This window comes from Pelodiscus sinensis, chromosome 12 (assembly GCF_052426305.1).
Source record: "Pelodiscus sinensis isolate ZL-2025 chromosome 12, ASM5242630v1, whole genome shotgun sequence".
NCBI classification, from domain to species: domain Eukaryota; kingdom Metazoa; phylum Chordata; order Testudines; family Trionychidae; genus Pelodiscus; species Pelodiscus sinensis.
The window spans coordinates 30,865,517-30,883,376 of NC_143063.1; the positions used below are offsets into that span (position 1 = coordinate 30,865,517).

General features: G+C 48.3%; 1 protein-coding gene across 2 annotated transcripts in view; it reads right to left on the reverse strand.

Moving 5' to 3' along the window:
- Positions 1-17,860, reverse strand: part of LOC102463045 (transcription initiation factor TFIID subunit 4-like) — a 274,416-nt gene that overhangs the window by 170,918 nt on the left and 85,638 nt on the right. The window lies entirely within an intron of this gene.

Sequence of the window (17,860 nt, forward strand, 5' to 3'; positions counted from 1 at the left end):
TTGTCAAGTATAAGTTTACTTTGTGTAAGACCGCATCTGACAACAGAAGGTATCAATATTTGATCATTGATCAACAAATCTAAGAAAATTGTTTAACTCAAAATTAATAATTTTAAATGAAATGGGAACAAAAAATAGATATTCATGATTCTTCCCATGAATGTAAAGTTTTCAAAATATTTTAATAAATGCTGAAATAAGGTAGGTAGTTACTATGAGCTATATATGGTTGATAGAAGATTTTACTTCCATCCCCACCTCTAACGAGATGTACACAAAATATTTTAAGTATTTCATACTTTGAATGTGTCTGGGTAGCCAACTGCCCCACACCAAGAAAGAGAGAGAGAGAGCAAGAAATAGCATAAGTCAAAGAACACTATATTTCAGCTTTATGTTTCATTATTCTTACTGAACCTGAGTTATTGCATGACCATGGCACTCTAACCCAAGAGTTCTCAAACTGGGGGTCAGGACTGGAGATTATGGCGTGGAAGGTCACAAGTTATCAGACCTCCACTCCAAATCCCACTTTGTCTCCAGCATTTATAATGGTGTTAAATTTATTTAAAAGGGTTTTTTATAAAGGGGGAGGTGGCACTCAGAGGTTTGCTATGTGAAAGGGGACACCAGTACAAAAGTTTGAGAATAGACAGTTACCTGTTCTGTAATTGGTGTTCTTTGAGATTTGTTGCTCATGTCCATTCAATATAGGTGTGTGTGCCTGACACATGCACCAGTGCCAGAAGTTTTTCCCTAAGCAGTACCCATAGGGGCTGGGGTCCCTAGCGCTCTCTGGAGAGGCACGGGCATGCCTCACTATACAGTGAGCCCCCAGATCCCACCCTCCTGAGTTCCTTCTTGCTAGAGCACTGACAGAGGGGAAAGGGTGAGAGGTTGAATGGACATGAGCAACACATCTTGAAGAAAAAGAAGTTACTCACCCTGTGCAGTAACGATGATTCTTCGAGATGCGTGTCCCGTGGGTGCTCCACTATAGGTGTCGGGCTTGTCCCGGCACCGCAGATCGGAGAACTTTTGTAGCCGTAGTCTGCCGGACCGCGCATGCGCGAAGCGCAGCTCATGCTCTTTCGCGCAGTTTGTATTCGTGCGGTCCGGCTCCCGCCAGTTCCTCCTGATCCTCTTGGTCTGAAAGACAAAATGATACTTCCGAAGAGGGGAGGAGGGCGGGTCGTGGAGCACCCACGGGACACGCATCTCGAAAAATCATCGTTACTGCACAGGGTGAGTAACTTCTTTTTCTTCTTCGAGCAGTGTCCCGTGGGTGCTCCACTATAGGTGAATATGCAGCAGTAGCCCCTGAAAGGAGGGGGGTTCGGAGCTATCGTGCTGCAGCTGTGGACAGCACCGCTGTTGCCACTGCTCCCTCTGGAAGGTAAAGGTTGGGAATGGCATAGTGCTTGGCAAAGGTGAAGTTTGACGACCATGTGGCAGCCCTGCAAATGTCTTTTAAAGGGACGCCCTTTAAGAACGCAGTTGATGTAGCAACTGCACGTGTTGAATGAGCTGTCGGATTCTGCAACAGCGGTCTACTATTTAGAGCATAGCATTCCTTTATGCAGTTCACAATGATTGACAAAATGCGTTGAGCTGACAATGGGTGACCCTTAGAGCAGTCGGCTGTAGACACGAATAGCGTGTTTGTCTTCCTGATGGACCTAGTCCTGTCTATGTAGAAAGCCAGGGCACGTCTGCCATCCAGAGTGTGTAACCGAGTTTGCTCTGCCGAGACATGGGGCTTTGGATAGAAAGTGGGAAGTACTATTGGTTCATTGATGTGAAATTGTGAATTCACTTTCGGAAGGAAAGTGGGTTGAGAACGTAAAATGACTCCTTGATGGGTAAACACTGTGTATGGGGGTACAGCGGATAAGGCAGCTATCTCACCAACCCGTCTTGCAAAAGTTATCGCAATGAGAAAGGTAACTTTCATTGTGAGAGTGCGCAAGTTGCATGTGGCTAAGGGCTCAAAGGGTTTTTGAGTTTACGTGTTAAGAACTAGCTCTAAATCCCATGGCTGCGCTGGCCGTGTTCGGTGTGGGAAGAGATTAGTCAAGCCTTTCATGAAGCGCCGCATCATCGGGTGGGAGAAAACTGAATAGCCATCTACAGCGTGGTGTAACGCAGTGATTGCGGCAACGTGCACTTTAATAGAGGCGCAGCTGAGAGAAGAATTCTTGAGCTGCACGAGGTAGTCTAGGATACGGTGAATGGGCACGGAGTAGGGGTCCAGGGATGCCGATGAGCACCATGCTGAAAACCGTGCCCATTTGTGAAGGTAAGTGGATCTCGTAGATAATTTTCTGCTATATAAGAGAATGTGCTTGACCTCCTGTGAACAGATCATTTCTGTTTGTTGGAACCAACTAGGAACCACGCTGTCAGTGCCAGTAGGTCGATCTGGGGATGGAACAGACGTTGATTGTTCTGGACAAGAAGGTCGCGCCTCTTGGGCAGAGGGAATGGAGGACGCGCTGACATTTGATGGAGGTAAGGAAACCACATTTGTCTTGGCCAAAAGGGAGCTATCAGGATTACCGTGGCTTTGTCCATTAGTACCTTCTCTAGTACTCTGGGGATTAGAGGTGTGGGCGGGAATGCATACAGCAGTTGATGGCTCCAATCGTATAGGAGTTCCGACCCATTCCTGCCCTTGAACAGTATTGGGGGCATTTGGCGTTCATTCAGATCACAAATAGGTCCACTGTTGGAAATCCCCAGGAATGGAATATGGTTGAGAGAACTTCCGGTTGGAGCGCCCATTGGTGCTTCAGGGAGAAGTGTCTGCTCAGTGCATTGGCCATAGAATTCTGCTGACCGGGTAAGTATTCTGCAATTAGGGAGATTTTGTGGAGGATGCACCAATCCGACATCAGATTTTTGGGAACTGACCACCATGCTAAAGAATTTCTGACGTGTGCGGGAAACGTTACTCGTTTGTGGACGTCTCGAACATTTGGAGTGTAAACAGTAGCTATCCAGTGCTGGAGACAATGGAAGTGCAGTCTTGCGTGCTCGACGACATATGTCGTGGCTGCCATGTGCCCCATAAGCCTGAGACATTGTAGGACCGAGGGCTTGGGACTGGTGATGATGGCCTGTATAAGATCTTGGATTGCTTGAAATATGGTTATTGGTAAGAGAGCATGAGCAGTGGTTGAGTCGAGTTGTGCTCCTTTGAATTGTATTGATTGGTGCGGGGTCATGGCCGACTTTGGGATGTTGATGATCAGGCCCAAGGTTTCGAAAACTGTTTTTGTGAGGTGTGTCACACGTAAAGCCTCTGCCGCTGAAGGTAGGGGAATATTATTACGCCGAGACGTCGTAGGTACGCCGTTACTACTGCCAGCGTTTTGGAGAAAACCCTGGGAGCCGACGAGAGACCGAAGGGCAGAACCCTGTATTGGAAATGGCCTGCGCCCAATTGAAAGCGTAGAAAGCGTCAGTGAGCCGGGTGTATTGTTACATGGAAATAAGCATCCTGTAAATCGAGGGACGTGAACCAATCTCTGCTGTGAAAGGCTGGAATGATAGTGGCTAGGGTAACCATCCTGAAGCGGTGCCTCCGCAGGTACCGATTTAATCCTCTGAGGTCGAGAATCGGTCTCCATCCCCCTGATTTTTTCTCTGTTAGGAAATATCGGGAATAGAACCCCCGTCCCCGGAACTCTTTTGGTACTATTTCTATTGCTCCGATGGTGAGGAGGCGATCGACCTCTTGTTGTAAGAGAGGTTCGTGAGATGGGTCCCTGAAAAGGAACGGGGTGGGGGGCGTTGGGTGGGGGTAGAGCGGTGAATGGAATGGTATGCCCTAGCGTGATTGTCTGCAATACCCATCTGTCGGTGGTGATGTGAGACCATCGGTATTCGAAGGGTCTCAAGCGATGGTGGAATAATGCCTGTGGAGGGTTGGGATGGGTGTTTAGCGTAATGGTGCACAGTCCCTGGACTGGGATGTCAAACTTGTTGCTTGGCATTTAGACAGCCAGATGTTTTTGGCTGAGGTCTTCTTTTCTGCTGGCGCTGCCAGCTGCGTTGCTGGTCCTGCTGTCTATATTGAGATGGTTGGAAGGTGAATGGTCTCTGTCTCTGATAGGGAGTGTACCTCTTCCGACGAAAGGGAGGAGTATACATGCCTAAGGTCTTGAGTGTGGTTCTTGAATCTTTACCCGAATGAAGAACCTGGTCGGTTTTGTCAGAGAAGAGATTCTGTCTATCAAAGGATAAGTCCTGGACCTTGGTGAGAAGGTCTTTAAGGACTGCTGCCTGGTGCAGCAGAGAAGCCCTGCGCATGACCACGGATGTGGCTGTGGTACGGGCTGCAGTGTCTGCCGTGTCCAAAGCTATGTGGAGAGCTGTTCTGGAAGCTGCTTAGCCTTCTTGGACTACTGATTTGAGGACCTCCCTCTTGCTCTCGGATAGATGTTCCAGAAGGGGCACTAATTTAGCGTAATTATCGAAGTTATGATTAGCTAATAGTGCAGAATAATTTGCCATACGGAGCATAAGGGTAGCAGACGAGTAGATCTTTCGACCGAAGAGGTCTAGCTATTTCATATCCCTGTCCGGCATATTTGATCGTTGTTCTGGGCCCCTCGTTCTTTGTTGGGCTGCATCGGCAACTAGAGAATTTGGTTGGGGATGAGAGAAAAGAAACTCCATCCCTTTAGCCGGGACATAATATTTTTTGTCTGCTTTTTTGTTAGTGGCCGGTGTAGAAGCCGGTAACTGCCATATGTCGTCGACAATCTCAAGAATGGTGTTATCGAGTGGAAGAGCCACCTTAGCCTGATGTGAAGGGTGAAGGTTCCTGAGGAGGTGATGGGACATCTGTTGGACTTCTGCAATTTGCACGTTCTGTGATGCCGCCACTCTCCTGAAAAGATCCTGAAATTGCCGGAGATCGTCCGATGGTGATGTATCTTCCTGGAACACTGCATCATCCGGCGAGGAAGAGGATTGATCTGTGGGAGATTCATCCTGAGGTTGGTCCTGAACGGTATGTTGTGGGACCTGTGGCTCGGGCAGCTGGGGAGGCGGAATACCCAATGGAGTTGGTGGTCTGGTTGATGGTAAAGGCTGGCACTCCCTGCTGGGTGGTGTGTGTGACTGGTGTGGAGAGCACGATATTGAGGAACGACGTGTGGAGGAGTGAGAATAATGCCTGAAATACCAGTGGTGTTCCGGAGACCTATGGTAATATCGTGAGTGATGAGGTGATCTGCTATAGTAGCGGGTCCTGTGGGAGGTATAGTACCCATAGCGACCGGAGACTGATGGAGACCTAGGGGATCGGGACCGTTCCCTGGATCTCAGAGCTGGTGAAGGTGACCTGCGATAATGGCGTCTTGGTGAAATACGAGGAGAGCGGTAGACCCTCTGCGCGTGTCTAATGGATTGGGCTGAGAGCCCTGATGAAGGAGAAGGCGGTTCTGGTGAAAACTGGATGTTTTCAGGTGTGGGAGACGGTATAATGATTCTCCTGGACCTTCGATGGTTGGTTGTGGCAGTTTGCCCTGCAGAGGGTCGCGAGGGCTGTGCAAGAGATTGGGTTGATGCCGGCGGTGCCACACTGGGAAGCGGAGAGCCTTGTGGGAGAGGAGACTCCCGAGCTGGGGTGAGTTCCCGCACCAAAGAGTCACTTGGTGCCGGCGAGTTGCTCGGTGCCGCTGAAGGGCATGGTGCCGAGTGGCGACTCGGTGCTGGCAGCGTGCTCCGTGCCGGCAGCATGCTCTGCGCCGCAGGCTCGCTTGGCGTTGAGGTGGGAGCCAGTGCTGTTAGAGTAGCCCGTGCCGAGGTCACTTCCGGTGCTGGAGTGGCGGGTGCTTTCGGTGCCACATGTACCGACGGCACTGGGGAAGGCTTCGGTGCCGACGGCAACTTAGGCGCAGGAATAGTTGCGGGCTGTGGAGCCGAAGTGCTGCAGCCGTGCTTCGCCTTAGAAGGGGCATGCACGCCCGAGGTGCCCGGTTTGTCCCCCACGCTAACCCACGTCGGAGGTAGAGAACGAGAAGGCGAAGGTCTTTTCTTGGCTCTCTGTGGGGACGGCTTGGGTGAAGGAGCAGGGAGGGATCCGGGAGTTGCTCCATCTTGTGGCTGTAATGCCCTGTCAAACAGGAGCATTTTAAGCCTCATGTCCCTGTCCTTCCTCGCTCTTGCGGTGAGTTTAGAGCAGTGAGGACACTTCTGGGGTATGTGTCCCTAACCTAGACACCTGATGCAGAGAGCGTGCCCGTCGGAGGCAGGCATTGCTTCCCTGCATGAACCGCACTTCTTAAATCCAGGCAAACCCGGCATGATGGCCTCTGTCCTCCTCTGACTGAGTCAGGGGGAGAAACTATTTACAGATAACTTGAGGAATTTTTTTTTTTAAACTAGAATGACTACGACTAATAACTAACTAATTAACTGGGGAGAACTAACTATTAAATAAACCAAATGTAATGAGTTTTTCCTCTCTCTCAGTCTGACAGGGCTGAGGAGAAACGTATATTCCGTCCACGGCCGAGGACAGTCAGGAGGAACTGGCAGGAGCCGGACCGCGCGAATACAAACGGCGCGAAAGAGCACGAGCCACGCTTTGCGCATGTGCGGTCCGGCAGACTACGGCTACAAAAGTTCTCCGATCTGCGGCGCCAGGACAAGCCCGACACCTATAGTGGAGCACCCATGGGACACGGCTTGAAGAAGAACATCAGTTACAGAACAGGTAACTGGCTTTTCTTCTTCGAGTGCTTGCTCGTGTCCATTCAACATACGTGACTGTAAGCAGTGTCTGAGGAGTTAGGCAGGAGTCAAGGGAATGCTGACTGCAATATATCCCTGCCAAACGCAGCATCGTCCCGATCTGATGCAGGATGGCATAATGAGATGCGAACATATGTACTGATGACCATATCACCACTCGACAATTGTCCTTAATCAGGACATGCGCAAGGTAAGTGTGAGAGGAAGCCTGAGCCCTGGTGGAGTAGGCCCTAATCAACTCCAGTGGCTGGATCCCTGCCAACCCTGCGATGAAAATGACTGTCACCTTGTCCCTCTTGACTTTCTGCAGGACCTTGCTGATGACGGGAAACAGAGGGCAGACATAGAGGAGACCCTCCAACCACTTGTACAAGAACACACCCAGAAGAAAGCCTCTCTCAAGGCCAAACCACTAGCAGAACTGGCTGCACTTTGCTTTGTCTCTTGTTACGAAGAGGTCCACTAGGGGAGAGCCCCAGTCACATAAGTGGGAGGCAGTCACCTCGGATGGAGAGCCCACTTGTGGTGAGAGAACTCTCTTCTGAGACAATCTGGGATTGCAGTTCAAATCCTGGGAGATGTTGAGCTTTTAGCATGATGCTGTACAGCAGGCAAAACTCCCAGAGCCTTATAGCTTCCTTGCAGCATTCTTGGGAGCAGGCCTCTCCTTGTCTGTTTAGATAGCACACGGTGGCGGTATTGTTTGTGAGGATGCACACCAACCTGCCTGTGAGGTAAGGGAGGTACACCTCTCACACATTCCTGATTGCTCTTACCTCTTTCATGTTTATGTGGCGTGATCTCTCTTGAGTGGACCACATGCCCTGAGTGCAAAGGGACCCCAGGAGTGTGGGTCCCCAAACCACAATCCGAAGAGTCAACTACTAGTTCTCTCAAGTGCAATTGAGGATGGTATGGGCTGCCCAGCATGACTTGGGCCTGGCTTGCCTACCAGGCCAGGGCTCTCAGAATTTGGGACAGGCCATTTCCACCTTTTCCAGAGAATGTTTTACTGGTATGTACACTGAGGCCAGTCATAGCTGGAGGGACCTCACTCTGAGACTGACTAGGGGCACTACGTACGTGCAAGCAGTCATATGCCCCAGGATCTGCAAACACACTTGTGCTGTGGTCGGGGGACATTCATGAGCTGCCAAATGAGGGCCAATAGGGCCTCAAATCTCTCTTGAGGGAGCAATGCTCTGGCCATGGTTGAGTCCAAAACTGCTCCTATGAACTCTATCCTTTGAGTTGGCACCAAGAGGGACTTTTTTTTGTTTATCAGCAGGCTTTCTTCACCCTTAACTGAAGAATACATTTCTCTACCAAACAAGTCCAAGCATTTGGAGCTTTTATTTTTGGAGGTGGGGGCCAGCTGGCCCTGCCACTCCCTGTGGCTGACCGATTCCATCACAAGGGAGTTGGATAGTGGGTGGGTGTAAAGATAGTCTGGGACTCAGCCGGAAAGAAAGTACTTCTGCTCAGCCCTCTTAGCTATAGGCAGAATAGAGGAGATAGTCTGCCAGAGTGTCTTAGCAATCTTGGTGACCATTTCATGGCGGGGCAAGGCCATATTGCCAGGTCCTGTTTGGCCCAGGACCCCGAACAACGAGTCCAAGGTCTCTCACATCTCTTCAGCCTGGAGGTCTAAGCCATTAGCCACCCTCCTCGGGAGGTCCTGGTGGGCTCTTGAATTCTCCAGGGGCACCGCAGGGGGAGAAGCCACAATTGCCTCATACGGCGAGGAGGAGGCCAGGGCCAGTTGACCTTCCTTACGAGGCGGGGGTTGGCCACTTGCCCCTGCCATCTGTTGGGGGGGCCCTGGTGTCCCCACATTCCTTTGCAGCCCACAAGAACTTGGTGGCACCAAGGGGACCTGGGATGCTACAGCTACTTAATGGCTAAGCTGAGACTGTTCCAGGAAGCCCTAGGGAGTCCATGGACACCACTGTGTCTGCCACTGAGATAGTGGCTATTCCGTACCCTGGGACAGCACCAAGAGTTGCACCGACTGCTGCACCAGAGGAATGGAGACTGCATCCAAAGCCACATTGCAAAAGAGGATGCTCATCAACACCCACAACAAAGAGCGGGAGTAGCAACTCTTCTGGTTCTGGTACTCCTCAGAGGCCTCAGAGACTGGGAATGTCCAGACTGTCTGTGGGAGCTACCATGCCCTGAAAAGCCACTCCTTGAGTCCAGAGAATGGTGCCAGAGAGAAGATCCAAGGTATCAGAACAGGGACCGGGAGAAATAGGACGTGCCTTTGCGGCTGGGAAGGCTCAGTGCTGGAGAGTATCTATGGCATCAAATGGTGCTGGTGGCATGGAGAGGAGTCTTGATGTCAGCTCAGTGAATAGCGAGAATCAGTGTCCCTTTGACACATCTGGTGCTGGGGGGAGGGTGCATACCTGCACTGGTCTGTGCACCGACTCCAGCAATGTGGAAGATCATGCGTCATGCCCCAGTCTCTTACGTGGAGACCTATGTGGACTTCAGAGCTCTCTCCTCTCAGATACCAAAGGAGAGCATGAGTGGACCATGCCAGGCAATCGGGAGCCGAACGGCAGTTTGTGCTAGTACCCTGTTGGCATCAGGGGCGGTACCAGCATGGCACTTATGTCCTGTGTGGCCTGGAAGTCCTCCAGTGTGGAAGGCAGACAGACCTCCATCACCTATGAAGGTGACCCGAAAGCCGGGCTCGGTACCTTCTGAGGCTTCTCCTGCCTGACCGCCAGCTGGTCACACTTCTTCTCCTTAGCCTTACAAGGGGGACTTGTCTCTGCCCAGCTCCTAGCAGGTCTAGCCAGAGCCAAGGGTAATGACCGGCACCAAGCTACCAACACTGGTGGTGGACTGCGCATTGAGGCACCAATACTCGGTGCCGAGTCCGACCGATGATCCTGTGGGGCAAACATTAAGAGGACTGTAAGACAAATGTTTCTTTTTAATAGTTCTGGGACGGAAGGACCAACAAATGAGACACTTGTCCAAAATATGTCATTCCCCAGGCAATGAAGGCAGTGAGCTGACTGGCACGGGTCTGTGGCACGCTGTGCAAACTTGGAGCCAGGGGAACAGGGCATACCATCCTTGCTATAGCTAAGGCTGGAGCATGCTGTTGCAAGCACCATCACTGGCGGAGGGAGGGGCCGGGGAATCCTATATGGTGTGACATGTGTGTGCCACTCCAGAGGGCACTGGGAACCCTGACCCCTGCAGGTACCGCTTAGGGAAATCTTCCAGCATCAGTGCATGTGGCAAGTACACACACCTATTTTGACTGGACATGAGCAAGTACTCAAAGAACCATTGTTCTATCCTCTTACATTTTGGGGTAGTCAAAGTAAGAGCAAGATACAGACTGTGTGTCGTTTGGTTGGGTTGTAAATAGAAAGTGAAGTCAGCTGGAGTCATGACAGAGCTGTGGGAATTTGTGATTTCCTACAAATCCTAAGATTACAAGAAGATTGCAATTTGGTTAACTGGAACCCAAAAAGAGAACTTTTATGAAGGCCAAATAAAGTTCTAGGGCTCATCAAATTCTAAGAGATCAAGAACAGGTGACATTCTCCTAAATAGTTTTTCAAGAAAGAAGGTGTGTGAGAAAAGGAGGGGACTAGATTTTTATACCATTGTCCTATTTAATGGGCTAATGTTAAAAAAAGAGGAACATTTAGGATGACTATCTGGATTTCCACAGAAAATGAGATGCATGATTAGACTGTAGAATAGGATCCCTCCAAAAAACAGTAGGGATGGGAATCCATTACTAACAATATTTATCATTAGGCCAAATGAAACACCACAAAATGAACAACTGAGAACAACTGCATTGGTAAGAAAATGGATCAGTTGCCTCACCAGGCTTTTTCCCTGTGTATAGCTTTTACAGTCCTTCAAGTTTTCTTAAATGCCCACTAGAGGGTAAGAGGAAGGTTACTACTCTGCTGTTTATACATTGTTATTGATGTCAAGTGCACACTTTTGTATATTTTCTATGGCTTCTCATTTACCTTTCATGGTTTCTACTGTGTATGCAGGTCTTACTTTGTTATCGTGTATTAACAATGATCTTGGATGTTCTTTGCTTCTTTCTCTTTACAGTTTTTTCTTAGTTTTAGTTGTCAACGTCTATACAAAAATCTTCTTTTGTTAAACCCTTTGTGTCCTGTTCCTTTTATTAAAAGCAATATAAAATAAACAGTGGCCTAATTTTTATCTGCTTTCACAATCAAGCAGCAATTATACATTAGATGAATCAAAGTGATTGTACTTTTACCAAAACTCTTATTAACAAAAAGAAGAAACTGGCACTCACATCCCTGGTCTACACTAGGGAGTTATTTTGAAATAACCCCGCTTATTTCGAAATAATAAGTGGAGCATTCATACTACCAAGCCCATCATTTCAAAATAAGGGGCTAGTTATTTCAAAATCTGTACTCCTCCTTTCTTTGGGGAATAATGCTTATTTCAAAATTGTTATTTCAAAATAGCATTATTGTGGAAAATCCAGTGCTGCTCATTCAAAATAACTGGCCTCTAGAGACCTCTCACAACTGCATTTGTGACCACTCTGACCACACCTGCCATCTCCACTGCTCCCCTTCTCCTGAGGAACTTAAAGCTCCAGGCTACAGGAGGAGGCTTTGTGCCACGTGGGCAGCTTTGCCAGCCCCATGCCATACAGCAGGACCGATGGAGCTTTGGCAGACCCCAATGCTCCCTCGGATCCTCCCACAGCTACCAGCACTCCTTCGGCACCCTCAGCTGCCACTGGCCAAGGACTCAGGAGAGATCTGTCCTTGACTGGTGCCGGGATTCTGGACCTCATCGAGGTCTGGGAAGAGGAGACAAACCTCCAGGATCGCTACACCAGAAAAAGGAATGCCAACCTCTAAGACCAGATCGCCACCAGCAAGGCCAACAAAGGCCACATCCGGACTCTGGACCAGGTGCAGATGAAGATTAGAGAGCTCCAGAAGGCTTACCACAAGGCCAGGGAGCAGAGCAGATGCTCTGGGGCAGAACCACACACATGCCTCTGCTACAAGTCACCTCCCCCACATCGTCATCGCATCCAACCAGGACACACTCAGCATCAGCCTCTACAAGGGTGGGTTTGTGGACAAGGAGGCAACCAGCCGGGGGACCATGCCCACCAGCCAGGACCTGCTCCTCGCCCTGGAGCCAGTCTCCCAGAATGTTTCCCAGGCATCAGATGAACCCAGAGAAGGCACTTCAGGTGAGTTCTATAACCTTACATATCTACATGTGGAGGCAGGCAACAGGCTGTGAGGGGCTGCATGCTCCTTGCTTGAGCTTCTCAGCCTGGGGGCCACACAGAAGCCTGTGCACGTGGGTGCACATAGAGTGCCAGTCTGGAGCACTCAGCCCTATGACACTCTCACTCAGGAATCCTACAGGACTTCTCACAAGGTTCCTGGAGAGGCCTGCCTCACTCTGGCCTCCCTGGTGGGACACCTTCCCACAACAAGCCTCTGCTAAGGAGGCTGGGGTCATGGAACTACACACCAGTGCCACACATTCACTCCCAGTCAAGTGCGGCAATGTGAAGGAGACTGATCCCATGCAGGGAGAGAAAGAGGAGGGGACCTGAGTAGCATTCTCTCTGGGAAGCGGCCTCTCCCACTCACACACACCTGCCCCCGATACCTCCTCCCTCCAGTGGACAGGGATAGAAGTTCTCTCTCTGTGGGATGCCGCCAGTGCCAGACCAGGTGTGTGCAGGATGCAGTAGGAAGCCGAGCCACCCCATTCCCCGTCCCAACCATGCCTGCTTGTCCCCGGGGTGTGGGTGTAGCAATGCTCCCTGGACATCTGTGCCCCGCTGAAAAGTGCCCACTGTCTGGGCAACATATGGCCTTTCTCAAAGCACAATGCCATCATCTGAACTGAGACTTTTGGTGTAGGCTCAGAGATTAGGGCTAAGCTTCATACACAGTGGCTACGTCTACACTGGCCCCTTTTCCGGAAGGGGCATGTAAATTTCACCAGTCGTCGTAGGGAAATCCGCGGGGGATTTAAATATCCCCCGCGGCATTTAAATAAAAATGTCCGCCGCTTTTTTCCGGCTTTTAAAAAAGCGTGGCGTGTCCACCACCTCCCACACCATCTACCCAACTCCACGGGATCAGAAGAGGGAAGAGACCCCGGGAGTACCTAATACGGGAGCAGATGGCCTGCCTGCAGTTCCTCACCTTGGGGGCTCAAAGAGGAAGCAGCTAACATGCCAGCACAAGGCCATGTGCTCCTCCCTCAACTTGGTGATGGAGCTTATGGCCTTGTTCATGGAGCGGGCCACCAGCCCACCTCACTGCCTCACCCAATGACTTCCCTTCTTAGCCCCATCAGGGGCCACCAGGGTCCCAGCACACATGATGCGGGGACCTCTCAGGCAGCTGAAGCCTCCCCACCAACCCGAGGCAGGCTCCAGTCCCAGCCCCAGCCCCATCCCTGAACCCTCCTCCCCAATTGCAGGTTCTTTCCCCAGTACCAACCCTGTTGTATATATCCCCCAGTAAACAGTCTTGTTTTTTCACAAATGAAGGCTTTTTTATTTGCTCTGCAGGGGAGAGGGGAAGGTGGCAAGGGAGCGCAGGGGAGGGGGAGGTGTGCACACAGAGGGAATGCAGGAGGCCACTTGCGCAGAGGCACAGGGGAGAGTTTCACAACTGGCCTTGCATGAAACTCTCCCTCAAGGCCTCTCTGATGAGCCCCTTGATGTAATCTCCGAATGGCACTGGTGTCTGGCTGCTCATATGCCCTGGCCATTAATTCAGCCTCCCCGTTCTCCTGCCTGGCAGGAAAATCTCCCCCTAGCTTTTGCAAATGTTGTGGAGCACACAGCAGGCCACCACCACAAAGGGGATGTTCCACTCGCTGAGGTTCAGTCGGGTGAGGAGACTCCTGAACCTCCCCTTTAAGTGGCTGAATGCACACTCCACAACTAGGTGGCACCTGCTTAGCCCGGTGTTGAAGTGCTCCTTGGTGGGGTCCAGGCTGCCCCTGTAGACCTTCATCAGCCAGGGGAGCAAGAGGTAAGCTACATCGCCCAGGATGCACATGGGCATGTCAACCTCCCTGACTCTGATGGTGCGGACGGGGAAAAAGTGCTGGTGTACATCTTTCAGAACAGGCAGGCATTCAAGAAGGTGCAGGCGTCATGTGCCTTCACCAATTAGCTGACACTGATGTCGGTGAAGTGTCCCTTGTGACCCACAAGGGCGTGTAGCACTATGAAGTACCCCTGTTTATGTAGTCCAAAGCACGGTGATCGGGGGCCAGGATGGGGATATGAGTGCCGTCCATGGCCCCCTTACCCCTACAATTTGGGAAGCCCATGGCAGCAAAGCCACCGACAATAGTGTCCATGTTGCCCAGAGTGATGTCATAGAAGCATGTGGTTGATGGCCTTCACTACTTACAGGAGCATAGTCCTGACTGTGGATTTCCACACGCTGAACTGGTTCCTGACGGAGTGGTACCTGTCCAGCATGGAGAGCTTCTACAGATCAATGGCAACATGCTTCTGCACAGGGATGGAAGATCTCACTCAGGCGTCCTGCCACCTGAGGGCAAGGGTGAGCCACTCGCAGAGCTCCAGGAAAGTGGCTTTCCATATGCGGAAGTTCTGGAGCCACTGCTGGTTGTCCCAAAGCTACAGGACAATGTGGTCCCACCAATCTGAACAGGTCCCCCACCACAGGAAGCGGCACGGTGTCCAGGAGATTGAGGAGCATTTAAAGCAGCAGGAGGGCCAAGACCTGGGTGATTAGGGCTGTGGAGGACCAGCAGCGTGGAAATACTGTGCTATAAAGTGCAGCACAAGGCCCATGAGCCTGGCACTGCTTTGTAGCAGCTCTGGTTCCATGGTGTAAGTCCGCAAGGGCATGCAGAACACATTGAGTCTATTTTGTGTCCCCCAAGGAGGGAGCAGTGGCAGAGTGCTGTGTGAGACGCAGCCGTAGAGAAGAGTCCATGTAAGCACACGTCACAGCTTGCCTGACCAAGCAGCCACAGGAAGTGTCCACCTTCGTGGCGCCCTCCCCGAAGTGCTTCAGGGGGCTTTAAGTCTGAGGCAGGCTCCAATCAGGGTGGACACATTATTTTGAAATAATTCTGACACTTCCCCATAGTATGGATATGCTATTCTGATTGTTATTCCGGGAGTTATTATTTCAATTTTACTAATTTCAAAATAATTTCCTAGTGTAGACATACCCAAGTATTGTGGTGCTGCCTTTCTATTTTGTGTTTATTGCACAATGGAAACTCAATTCAAAGAATGTTCACCTAACAGCTACTGTTTAAAAGCTAATACAGCTAAGAAATAGTCCCCATCCACAAAAAACTAGTCAAAGAGTAACTAAAAATGAAAAAACAAACAAACAAGCACAAATGATCCAAGCTTATTTTTCTGTGTTCTCTTCCAAACGTAAATTAATTTAAGAGCCAGGAACTTTCACTATTATTTACTGGGTAATTGCAGCTATGGTGTGGGGCTTATCAACCTTTCTTGGCTCCTCAAGGAAACACTACCAGGTGTGCTAATGGAGCAAGCAAAAGGGTCTGTCAAATAAAAACATACAGCAGCAGCAAGCACAAAGAAAATTATAGCTTCTCCAAAAAGAAAAAGGCAGAGTATTGTGTGTGCCACTGTGTACTGCTTTATGATGCTGGGCAGAGCAGCAACAAAACACATTGCCTGGTGCAAAAACATTCATTCTTGACTTTGAATCAAGATGGAGGTTGAAACAATCAAAATCTTTGCCTTCTTAGATGAACAAAAGGCAACAATTGTGAGCCAAAGATGATAAGACACAAAGCTAGACAACAAAGTAATTTAGGCAATGATCTAGTGTCTTTGTATTAATGCACCTTTCAACTATTTCTTGTATTTGGAAGGATTGATAATATTTATATTTGAAATAAACTATGGACTATAATGCTGCCAAGTTACTGTAGAGATAAGAATATACAATATTTTTAAAAGAAACCTCTTTTTTACTATAACTTTGAGGCATTTGGCTGGTGGTAACTGCCAAAGACTGCATAGCATCTGCTCTCACTTTAGCAGTTTATATTCTGACTCTGGTGAATGGAAGCACAATCTCTGAAACATCCTTTGGGGAACACTACTGAGTTTCTCTTCAGAGCTCTTGCTCAGAGATGAGAGAGAAGGGGATTAATACTACAGAAAACTTGAAAGAACCAGCTTCTGAGGCACCAGTGAATAGCAGTTTCCTGATACTGTACATACCACAGTTCTTTCTTTTACTGGAACATTAGAAAGGTGCCCTAAATACTAAAGTGATTAGTAAATATGAAAATCTTTCAAGCTGGAAAAAACTCCCAATTTTTAGCCATGTTCAGATACATTAATACAAGAAAAAAGTGTATTTTACCTTGTTTATATATAGCCCTAATACAAAAACAAGATAATAGTGACCCCACTTAATTGAGATTTTCCTTTTTCTAAGGAGTCTTAGAATATGACAGTTTCTTTTGTGTAGTCCTTGGGCGCTTAAGCATACCAACATATGGTAAGACTGAATTTTGTGATACTCATACAATCCCATTACTTTAAGTACCCAATAGCACAAACTACGGAATTTTGTGTGGTCCTGTGAGATCAACAAAATCTGGCCACACACAGTGAAAACAAAGCCTTTAAAGCTTCAAACTCAGCTGCAGGAATTCTCTCCTCAAGAGCCATGGATACTAAATAGTAGCCACTAGTGAACCCCAAAGCCACTTTCAAAACTACAAAAGACTTTATATAAAGCCAAAATAAAGCTCTAGAAACAGCAGCAAGAGCTCACTAGAAGCGACCATTCTCTTGGATTCACTGCTTTTGAGAAGCAAATCCCTGTGGCTGCTTTTAAAAGCTTTGAAAGTTTCATTTTCTGTTATCAAAGCCAATAAAGTTTCAAAAAACAGCCACAGGGATTTGCTCCTCTGAGGAGCAAACCCCAAAAGGCAAATGGTGAACAGTGCTCTGTGGCTCTCAAACTATGTACAGAGCCTTCTAAGCCCTACACTTCAAATTATAACTCCATGTTGGGCTGCAATTGTTACACCCAGAAGAATTAATTAAGGTTTGCATGGCAACTTTATTAGTGACTTTCCAACTATTTTCATACAGTTTTTAGTCTAATTTTCTTTGCTTGTTGTTGTCCTGTCACATCAATATATGGTATAATGAAAGCAGGCCTCATAACGGTTCTTCCCAAGACCTGAACCAATAGCGTGTGCACTTCTTAACCTCAGAGAGCAACCACCAAATTCCAAAAATATTGCACTAATATTTTCTCATCGTAACTTCATATGATGACATCATCATAAGGTCACTGGACTAAAATAATTATGGGTTTACATGCATTTATTTTCCCACTATGGCCTCAGTACTGCAAAGGGACTACTTACAGTGTGTAAAACAAAGAACATGAATAGGTCTTTGTAAGATGAGGGCATGTTATATTGTAAAAGGGTTTCCATAAATTTATACTGAACTTATTAAGTATGACATTACAGGTAAAATTTCCAAAGCCACAGAAGTAAAATAAGAGCCTAAATCCCATTTCAAAGATGACCTGGGCATTAAAGAACCCAAGTGTCATTGAAAGTTAATAATATTTAAACTTTGTGGCTTTTAAGTCAAAATAAAATTTAGTTTTTCTGACCTTTTTTAATTTTATGTGGCCATACATTTAACCTAGTTCATACTTCAGTCAGAGTTACAGAAAATAAATACTGAGCATAATTATTTGTCACTTTTTAAATGTTACTATTGAGTGTTTAATTTTTTTTTAATTCTCAAAATAACTATTAACATTCAGGCCCAACTGTAAGTAAAAACATAATCTATTTTATTTATATCAAAGCAAAAATACCATAAATTTTTAAAATAGTTACAGATGTTAATACCTGGATTAACACATTTAACAAAAATATATCCAGATAATCACTTGTCTTCTAAACCACAGAAGTGGGAAAGTAGGAAATCTGGATTCTATTCTTGATTCACTCTCAGACATCTGCCAAGACCTTGGGCAAGTCACTAACC